The following is a 9,339-nucleotide window of genomic DNA, read 5'->3' as shown; positions in this document are numbered from 1 at the left end:
CCCAGGGCTAGGCAGCCAGATCCCTTTTCTAAAGCGACAATTAAGCAAACAAGGTACAAACAGGCATTATAGCACCTCCCTTCTTGCCACTGTGGGCCGAGCTGTGTCAGCAATTCCATTTGAAATCTCTTCTTTTCAGGGTCTTTTGAACTCAGCCATAAAAATTAGTTCCAAGTGAAAACTTGGCATGCAAAGTTTCAGCCTCAGAATGAACTTTTTTTTTTTTCACAAATTGTCAAAAAAGGGGGAAGGGGAGGACCAGTCCAATGGCTATTTTTACCTTTTTTTTTTTTTTAACTGCACAGAAATAGAAAACAGAGATGCACTGTGCTGCTTGTGCACATTTTGGAACTCTGACAGAAACATTTATAGGCCATTATGAGGCATGAATGTTCTTGAATTACTGCGGGCGTCTTAGCCGATGATTTTATAAGGCTAGCCTCATCAGGGGTCGTAAGGTGGTTTCTCAGAGAATAGGCTCTGTGGTACCGTCTCTTCCATCACCTGGAACAGACCTGCCTTATCAACAGGCGCGACGGTCCGAGTGCACATTACGGTGAGTTGTTGTGGTCTGTCTGCTCAGAACTCCCTAGCCCTTAAGTGTTCATCAGTATAAATATGGTCCTCGACCATGGAGCCTGGGAGCAGCTTCTACTGAAGCCATGGATGCTAACCTCCTCTAATGCGGAGGGAACCAGCTATGTATCAGCTTACAAACTCCTCCTTGCAAAGCAGCGAGCCACGATGCTCCTCAATATAACTCTAGGGGAGAGTTAAATAACTTGAAACAACAGCACTCAAAAAGCTAAACGGACACGATTCAGGCAGAGCTGTGCATGTTTGGTGACACAAAGCAGCCGTGGGTGAGAGGATCATACTTGTGGCTAATCGTGACTCATCCCATTGTTCAAAATTTACAGACGAGGTCCAGGACAAGGCTGAGAAACCGGATGGGCAGTGACAATGTGCTCAGACCTGACAGGTTAATGATAATGGCAATGAATTAAAAACGAGGCTCCCTCTAAGTTTCAGGACTTACCATTCATCAAAACTGTAATGAAAAAGCTTTCATTGCTATTATTTTGCCATCATTATTCTCACCCCTTTTTGCTCGCAGTGCTGGGTTAAGTTTCACGGAGACCATAACTAGTAAGCTTACGCCTCCCCGTTTGATTGTACACTTAATTTATATGTTACTAATAGCTAACTGCTGTGCAAAGCCTTTTTGATTCATGCTCTGTTTGCTTTCCTTCTGTGAGGTTTATGGTCAGGGGACCTAATTTGCTGGCTTCATTATAAGCTGCATTTTGGGCAAAATATGAACTAATGGGGTTGAATTTAGGCTCTCAACTTTGCCTCAGAAGTCAAAGCATGGCTTTGTAACAAAGAGGTATTTAACGGTGCCATTGGAGCATTGAGCTTCCTGAAGTTCACATATGATTAGAAGCTAAATATCTAAAAATCCATTTATTTGCTTAATAACAGTGCCAAATTGGACCCGTCTGTGGTTGGTGCATTATAAAACCACGAAAGGGCTCTTTGGAGGTACTGGGCATGTGATTACTAACTTCATGGATTTCAGCTAACACCATTCAAATCAATTCGAGTCAAATCAGCTTGGGGCCCATGCACCTAGCCCAGTAGTGCCCTGGATCAGATCTACATATGTACAGTGTCCCCTGCTGTCCCCTATGGTCATGAGCATCACAGGACAGTCTGGTTATGTGAGTATGAGTGTGCCCTCACTCCAAACTCCATTCTTTGATGGACAGGATATGCATATGTCCCCCTCAATTGCACCACGAGTGCACCATAGAGGACTTTTTACATGCAGGGGTTGATGATGATTGGGCATGTTAAGACTTGCCTAGGTATGCCATCTGACAAAATTACCCTACTAAGTAATCACTGTCCTATCCCCCAGCCTGGATGGGGAAGCTGAGGTACACAGAGTTACTTGTCTTGTTAGGAGTCACACCTTGCAAGGACTGGGACTACTTTCATCCTGAGGCATGTCAACAAGCTTGACTCTTCGGCCAGGCCTCATTGTGCGCTGAGTGACCATGCTAAAAAGCCTGCTTCTTGAGACTGTCTGGAGCTGGTTTAGCAGGTGAGCTCCCGCATCCACACAGGAGACAGCTGTGAACTAAAGGATGGACACTGTGGGACTAAGAAGGAAAGGTTTGGTCCAGATAATAGATAGCAGTTCAGTGAGCAAATCAGGAAGAGCCCTGGAAGAGGTGTGGCAGTTGCGAGATTTGAAAAATCTGAAGGCCTTGCACTGCTGAGTAGGAGGTAACGGTTCCTTCTGTTGTATGGAGAGAAAGGAAGGGAGAATGAAGTTCGCAAACCTGGGGAAGGAAACCTAGGAGAGGTTACCTAGGTTAAGTGAAGACCTCGAGAACCAGTGGAGAAGCAGAAATGTCTCAAAGAAAAGTAGCGATTGTTCAGCTAAGTCCCTACTTAGTAGAACATCTTTGCGTTTGTTCGGCAGCCTGGGAATGGATATATTCAGAACAGCCTCACACCCTTGCCTGGCAACCCAGCTGTAGCATATTCCTTGGTAAGGCAGGGGCTGCTCCTTCCTGAGGCTTTCGGCAGAGTGAGCCTGCTTTCCTGAGAAGGCTTCCAAGTGAAAGGGTCAGGAGGATGTGAGGATGTGTCTGTGTTTACCTGGGGCTGCTGCCTGAGACTTCGTGGTTGGCAGTCTTACAAACGGACAAACATGACACAGGCACATCTGTGATGAAGAATTAAGCCTGGGGTTGAGGAGATAGCTCAGCTGGTAAATGTCTTGCTCTGTCACGGTAGGTCTTGAGTTCAGTCCCCAGAACACATGTCACAAGCTGGGCATGGTTGTGTATATCTGTAATCCCAGTACTGGGGATAACAGGGTAAGGGGATCCCTGAGGCTGATTGGCCAGCTAGCCCAATTGAATTGATGAGTTTAAAGATCAGCAATAGACTCTGCCTTCCCATGTAATGGAGAAAGTGAAGAGAATGGAGAAAGTCACTCTATGTGGACCTCTGGCCTCTACAAGCTTGCAAACATGTGTGCCCATGCCATCTACATTTACATTTACATACAAACACACCATCTACATTTACACACACACACAGTAGTTTATCACATAATAAAGATTCAGAGTATTTGGCACACACTTTTAATCCCAGCACTTTGGAGGCAAAGACTGATGGATCCTTGAGTTCTAAGCCAGCCTGGTCTACAGAGTGAGTTCCAGGACAGCCAGGCCTACAGGATTACATAGAGAAACTCTGTCTCAAAAAGCAAAACAAACCAACAAACAAGAAGGCCCAGAGTATTCAACTAAATTTGATAATTCTGATTCTTACTCCATCTCTTCCCAAGAGCACTTGACCAGTCTCTCAGCATCTCATAAAATCTGGTCCAGAAGGTAATGTGTTCTGAAAGTATGAATTGGCACCCAGCTCCTAATGAGGTATCACATCATAAACAGTCATTAGGATGTCTGGATGCCACCATGCTTAGGAAGATACATCTCAGTTTGGAGTCCACCCAAAATATTCATGTTTGGCTTGAGTTCTCTCTGCCAAGCATTGTAGATTCTGGGAAGAAATTCTTTCAGAGGCCACAGGAGGTCCTGGCCTACCCCAGACAGGTGATCCTCGACAGGGGAAGGCATCTCAAGGAATTCTGAGGTATTATTTTCTCAAGGTATCATATCAATTTGTTTCTGTAAGTGAGGAAGTTCTACATTTTTCAGACACCACAGAGGCCTGGAACTTCGTCTTTGGAGTCACAACCTATTCCCTAGGACTTGTCTCTTCAGAAAAAGGAGGAAATCCTGAGCCCAGAGAAGTACGGGACTTGCCAATACCGGAAGCAGACATTCAGCTCCCATTCCTGTGCTCCCCAGCTCAGAGTGATCTTTCCGAATATATCTTGGAGGCTGTGCAGATTATGAAGCCTAATTAGACAGAGTTCTCCTCGGTGAGGATAATTAACATGTACCGGCTTTGAGTCAGAGACCCTAGGCTACCATCCAAACTCTCGCTATCTGAGAGACCTGCAATGAGTCACGCAACTTTTCAGATTCCCAATTTCCTCAACGCATGTAGTAACAGTCCCTCACGACCTGAGCCTTTAAGAGTATCAAACGAGACGACGCATGGGAACTTTCTTAAGTGGACTATAAAACACTCTTCAAACCTTGCTGCAAATAAGGAGGAAAATATGATTTTTAAAATGTGATAATGTTTGTATTGACATAGTTTATATCTGTGTATAATATTTCTCCTCCCACTACCCCCTAAAACGCAAAACAAACAAGAAATTGGTTTTCGAAAAGACTACATTCCTGCCAACTTTTTATTCTAAATTGAGTGCAGTTGGAAGGTTACAAGGCACAAGAAACGGCACACTCTAAATCATTCCTCCTAAAATAGACCAGCATGTTCACAGTGGTTGCTTTAAGGTAGTAGGAGCGTTGGGAAAATCTTTCAATTTTCCCCCTTCCACATTCTCAATTATCGATCCTTATTGGTGTTACCATTAGGCAAAAAGCATTTAAAAATAAATCTTGTGGTCTGCTTGTAAAGGGCCCTACTCAATAGCAATACCAACCGCTATGGTTTACACTGCTTGCTATGTGACGTATGGCTTACATACAATGATTTTTTTTGCAAGAGTGTATGTATATGAGTGTGTGCATACGTGTGCAGGTGCATGTGGAGGGCAGGGGACAGCCTTGAATGTCATGCCTCAGTCACTTTTACCTTATGGTATGGCAATAGGATTAGTAGTTGATCTGAACCTCACCATGTAGGCTAGGTTGGTTTTCCAACTGGCCCTGGGGTCTTCCTGTATCAAATTCCCCAGCACTGAGATTACAATGAGTGTCCCCATGGTCATCTTTTTGTGTGGGTTGTGAGTATCAAATCCAGATCTTCTGTACTGACTGAGTCATGTTTCCACCCTCGAGGGACATAGCTGCCTCCTCATTTTGAATAGAATTTCAGCATGTTGTGTATTCTGGCTTCATTGGATGATAGCCCAAGGCTTGCAGAAGCTAGATTACTTTCTCAAGATTACACAGTGAGATCTCAGCATCTCTCTGGGCCCAGAAATTTTATGGTTTTTTTTCAGTGACATAGTGTGCTGCTGGTTTAACATTGAGCCCTTGAACTTCATCTCTCTGCTCACTGAAGTGCTCTGGTGATGAGATGCCCTGTGACCTCATCATCCAATCTTGCTGTGATGGACAGAGGACTGACCTCTTGTTGGAGAGGAGAACTGGGTTCCAGATCTAACTGACCATTACTAGCTGGGGGATGATGTCACACCAGTCTTTTGGCCACTCTGGAGCCTGTGGTTTTTCCATCAATACAATGGAGACTGTGCATTAAATAAATGGCCTCCACATTAGCTTGAGCTGCAGACCTCACCCGTCTTCTAAGGAGTGATTCTAGTTGGCCGGACCATATGTCCAGGTCTCTTTGGCCTTCAAAATCTAGAAAAAGTGAGTTCATCTTTGGGCTAGTGTGTATAGGTTTGATGTATCCTGGATCTTTGATAATGGGCCCCATTTTCTCTGGCTATAGATTGCCATGCCTTTTCTGTGCTTTCTTCAATAACCTTTAGTTCTTTGACTTAACGCCCACTAAAAACAAAACAAAAATGAATGAAAAGCAAAAGCAAAGTGCTTGTGGCTTTACGGGTGTGGATGGCTCTGTCGGGACGTCGGTGGGAGTTACCAGGAAAGAACTAAACTCCTTCTGATGGGTGCCGCTGAGTGTTGCTTTTACTTTTTCTTTTTAAGGTTAGACTCTGGTATTGTCCCTTCTGTTCCCTTTCTTTTCCTAAATTTCTTGAATATTTATTTTAGTTTTGTTGTTATTCTTAAAGAAAATACCCTTCTTTTGTGTATTAGGTGATGATATTGTTTTTCTTTTTGTTGGGCATTTTGTGTACAGTGTTGTTAGAAAGAGTGGTGCTCTCCAGTGAGAGTTCTGAGGCCAGTTGTCATTGCTCATTTGTTGTGTTGAGACATGGCCGTACTATGTAGCTCAGATGGCCATAAAGTTACGGTGTAGCCCTGGGCAGACCTCAGACTTGAGTCCTCCTGACCTAGAGTTCCAAGAGCCGACATGACTCAACGCCTTCCTCTCTGTGGCATTTTAGCTCGGTGAGAACTCAATTTGGAAATCCACCTTTATTTTTTTAAGGGGTAAAGGGTCTAGAAATTCTTCCTTCCCTGACTCTTTCCAAAGATAACACATACTTTCTGGTTGAGATTGTACCGTGCTCACTGTAGATGCCAGATGCAGCATTTAAAGAACCTTCAGACATCTTTGTGAAAACATCTGTCTACCTACCAGGACTGAAAGGAGAGGTATACATTTTTCCTATGCACAGATACTTGCTAACTGGGTAGAGAACGACTCTTGTGGATGAGACTACATGATTGTGTGCGTCCTCAGTTAAAGAGAATGTCTATGTGAAGGAAATGTGTCCATATCAGCAAGAAAGCAAGCCAAGCCGCTGTGTTGAGCATGGGGAGCTTGGAGAGTGGCATCTTGCCCTCTCTCATGCTTGCCATGGGAGATGTCGGTAGCACAGTAGTTTTATGTGGGGATGAACAGGAGTTTTTCTGAGGCTTCCTCTGGAAACTTTTTTGCTATCAGCCCAGTTGGCCATTGCATTTACTTCAATTTGAGAAGACCATGTTGGGATTAGTGTTGGGCATAAGGAAACGGTGATTCTTGATCCGCTTTGAATGCTCCAACAGCTCACCGAGGATCCCGTGCAGCTGTTGGAGGACATGTAATGGCATTAGGCACTGAGCTGGAGCAGAGTCTGGTGCCAGGCCTTTCTGGCAGCATCTGCCATTCTAGTGATTCTCCCACCGAGCCAGCTACCATTAGTGACTGAGCTAGGGACAGAGCCCTTCAGTAGGCCCCACACTGGACTGGAACCCTGGATTTCTGTACAAGGAAAGAGAGATAGAAGCTTCTGGATTCCAGAATGATCACACTCAAAATTTCATCTCCACTACTTGGAGTTGAATGCCCATCAACCAGAGCAGTCCGTCATGCAACCTGAATGCTTTACCTAGATCTGCATGCCTACGCTATCCATGCTAGGCAGTGGAAACCAAAGAGCATGTATTTCAAGGCTCCCACTGAGTCTTTGGGAGCAGAACACTTGTTTTCCCTCCTATTCTCATTTTACTTGGTGTGTGTATAGATTCTGGACATATTGGTCATTGCCCTAATTCCTTTTTTATTGGAACTGACAAATATGAAAAATTACTATGATTATACTTTAGGGTGAATTACCAAGTTCTTTTAAATCATTAATTAAAACTATTCACATTTTCTAATCTCATACACATAATTAGGTCTGGGGGTGTGGCTCTGTAGGAGAGCACTTGCTTGGTTTGTGCAATGTTCTGCATTGAATCTCCAGATTAAACACACCCACCATATCATAACATAGCACATGCACACATATGCATAAACACTCATGTGCATGTGTATACACACACATGCATACACACACAAACACACACACCACTGCCACCAACAATAAAAACAAACAAAAATAATTAAAAATACCAACTCAACCTCTTATATGTATTGTTTTTATTGCTCTTTTTTAAACTGTCTCTACACCTAAACATATTTACACAGGAAAAGATGATTTAGTCACAGCATAGTTCTGAAGAAGCACAAGGATACTTTTAGGCTGGATGTTGAAAGGAAATTTTATAATTTCTTTGCAGATTAAATGTATCAATTATCACTTTTTTGGTGAAAAGGAATACTTAATGAGAGAAGCTAAAGAAAAGAGCATTGGATTTGATTTATAGTTGGAGGGTGTAACCCATCATGGCAGGGAAGACATGGCAGCAGGTGTCTCACTCACAGGTGGATCAGGAGGTGGAGATGGGACATCATTTGGTGATCACAAACTTTCCCTTTTCATTCATTCTAGGTCCAGAGTCCATGGGGAGGTGACATGCACTCTTGGGGTAAGCATTCCCTCCTCATTTAAACCTCCTTGGAAATGCTCTCATGGATGGGTCTGGAGGTAGATGTCTCCTAGGTGATTCCAAATCTAGTCAAGGTAGCAGTGACCTTTACATCACAGTAGATCAGTGGTCAGTCAAGTGTTGCTGTATACAGAGGTGAGGATGTGGGTGCAGCTTGCACAATGATTATCCACTCATGAGTAGGGGCGGTTCCACTTATTCCCACTGTTAAGAGTGTTCTGTGATGCTGAACTCACAGGCACTTGTGAGGCTCAAGTGTTCAACTTCCTTACCATGAGATGAAGTTCTACAGAGCATAGCACAAAATCTCTTAGTGAAGTCCCACTACAAAGAAAATTAGTCAACTCTTCTCTTATACATTAATTAATTCCTCTCTTTCAGAGACATTTATTAAGGACCTTCATTGGGGTTTTAGAGTGTGCGTAAATAGCATTACTTTTTCCAGGCTTGTGTTTAGAACCATTTTAAAGATAGATAGATAGTCATGGGTATGGAGATCAATAGATCACCTTTATTACAGATAAAGGTGATTGAAGAAATAACCACACAGACCTTCTAACATAATCAACATGTTTCCAGTTAAATTTATCACCCAATTTTCTCACCAAGTTCTTGGCACGGTGGAGAAAGAATGTCAATTCTAAAGGAGAGCTGACTCCTATCCAAGTGTTTCATGTTCCTTTTGCCATACTGTTAGTGAAGTTGTGATCCCACCAGTGGAGATGCAGAGAGAGATGGATCTTGTGGGCCTTGCTAACTGCCCAACCCAGCCTCTTTGGAGAGTTTCAGGTAAAAACCGAGAGGCTCTATCTCAAACACAAGACAAATGACACCTGAGCAACATCCAAGATTTGCCTCCATAAACAATATTTGTCCAGAAGGACTTACTCACCTGAACATTCATGGCATGTATACAGACATTCATGCTCATATATGTGCAAAAGAAAAGAGATCCAGCCCTGGTATGTGAAAAGTCAATGGCTAAAAATATCTCCTCACTTAATAGTCTTTTAAAACATGTCCACCCCAGGCTCCAGGCATTCAGATCATAGCAGAGTTCTCAGAAGAAAACATTACATTTTATGTCTAGTGCATCTGCTCCTTAACTTCCACTGAAACAAACAAACAAACAAACAAACAAAACAAAACAAAAATGAAAACAAAACAAACAAACAAACAAACAAAAAACCAGAACAACCCAAAACCATCTAGTTCAAACCTTAAACTAATTCTCCTGGTTAGGAATGTGGATAAAGAGAATTTAAAAATATCAAAGGAAGCCGGGCGGTGGTGGCGCACGCCT

This window comes from Microtus ochrogaster, chromosome 21 (assembly GCF_000317375.1).
Source record: "Microtus ochrogaster isolate Prairie Vole_2 chromosome 21, MicOch1.0, whole genome shotgun sequence".
NCBI lineage: Eukaryota > Metazoa > Chordata > Mammalia > Rodentia > Cricetidae > Microtus > Microtus ochrogaster.
This window is presented reverse-complemented; position numbering follows the sequence as displayed.